Below are 2105 nucleotides of genomic sequence, written 5' to 3'. Positions count from 1 at the left end.
CATTCACTTTTAAGGCTGTACAGTTTTTCGTTGTGTATGGTGATATCAAAAAATAGTTATCCTGGGGCTGACCTGGTGGCGCACTGCTACAGTGTGCCACTTGGGAGTGCAGCGGCGCTCCCGCCGAGGGTTCGGATCCCACGTACAGACCGGCCGCTCACTGGCTGAGCGAGGTGCGGGCGCAACACTGAGGGTTGCGATCCCATTGCTGGTCCCGGTCAGGTACGGGCATGACACTGAGGGTTGCAATCTGTTGCCGGTCACGAAAAAAGACAAAAAGGAAAAAAAATAGTTATCCTTTCTGATGTCAATGCAATGTTTGGTGTCTAGTTTTCTGCTATTGTCAATAAAGATATTTGAATAATCTTACACATGTGGAAATGAGAGAGTGTTTTATACTTGGAGTGAGATTGTTAGGTGTATGGGAGGATCTGCTCTCCTTTATGTAGTTCCAAAGAGCTTTCCTAAGTAGTTAAACCAATTCACACTCCCGTTAGAATGCTCTCATGATCTGAATAGTCACCAACACTAACTGACGTTTCTCTTATTATGAGATTGTTTTCTCACATATAATGGGCCATTTATCTTTCCTCTTTTGTGAAGTATCCGTTCATGGTATTTCTACTGAACTGCCTTCTTTACTTACTAGTTAATAAGAGTTCTTTAATTGGGATAAATGTGGTAGTTATATGCATTGAAAAATGCCTGTATTAGGTGTGTGTTTGCTTTACATTTTATTTGTAATTTTTTTTTGATGAACACAAGTGCTTGGTTTTAGCATAGTGGAAAGTTTTGATATTTTCTTGAGTCCTTTCATCTCAGTAGGTCTTTTTTATGTAAGATAGACTGACCTCAAAATAAAGAGCTTATAGCTTTGCCTTGTATATTTGAGGCATGAACCCACCTGGAGTTTTTTGTTTTTGTTTTTGTTTTTTTTTAATGTTTGAAAGGAAGCCAAATTTATTTTATATCCTTGCACTTTTAATTAAATAGTACATCCATCTACTGTAATCCCACTTTTGCAATAAATATATCACCCATTTTCTGTTGATCTTCCTGTGGGTTCTCACTTCTGACCAAAAGGTCTAGTGTTTCTATCTTTGTACCATTGTATCCTATCTTAAGTATGGCATCATAACAGTCAGCTAAAATAAAGTTTGTTTTCATAACCAAACGAGCCTCAAGTCTTAGTTGATTAGAACCTCAAAGGTACATTGTATCACAGGTTCACTGCCTGTCTGATAATTTGCAATTTACTGTAACAAAATTGATGACCAAGATTCAAAAATTCAACCCATGACCCATATGTTAAAAAAATATATTAAAGCTACTACTATAAAATTGGGAAAAGTTGGTATGGAAATTCTAAAAGGAGAAATATGCTTTTTTACTTGATAGTAGAAGTACAATTGATTTTTATCTATTGATCTTTTATCCTGAAGACTTGCTGAACTCACTTGTTCTAGAAGCTGTTCTGCAAATTTCATTGCACTTTCTACATACCTAAACATTTCATCTGCAAATAAAGAGTCATACTTTTTACTTTCCAATCTGGATACCTTGTATTTCTTTTTCATGCCTTGTTTTAATAGCCAGAACCTCCAACACAATGATGAATCAAAAAGTGATAAGAACTGACATCCCTATTGTTTTCTTTATCTTAGGGGAAAACATCGGTTTGTCTCCATAAGCATGATGTTAGCTGAAGGATTTTCATAGGTGAATTTTATCAGGTTGAGGAAGTTTGCTCCTATTCCTACTTTGCTGAGAGATTTTTCATTTGTTTGTTTCGATAGATATTAAATTGAAATTATTTAAATCATATATAATAACATCATAAATATGAAATAAGTATAGATTTGAAAAAGATGTGAAGGGCCTGTATACTGGAAGCTACAAAACACTGCTGCAAAAAATTAAAGAAGTCTGAAAATATGGAGCAATATAATTTGTACATGGATTGCAAGACTCAGTAATATCAAAATGTCAGTTCTCCCTAAATTGATATATAGATTCAATGCAACCCCTCAAAATCCCAGCAGACTTTTTTTGTAGGAAATTAAAAGTTGAAAGAAACTAGAAGAGCAAAACAACTGTGAAAAAAA

Source organism: Galeopterus variegatus, unplaced genomic scaffold (assembly GCF_000696425.1).
Source record: "Galeopterus variegatus unplaced genomic scaffold, G_variegatus-3.0.2 Scaffold10960, whole genome shotgun sequence".
Lineage (NCBI taxonomy): Eukaryota > Metazoa > Chordata > Mammalia > Dermoptera > Cynocephalidae > Galeopterus > Galeopterus variegatus.
The sequence above is the reverse complement of the archived record's forward strand: the minus strand, read 5'-3'. Positions refer to the sequence as shown.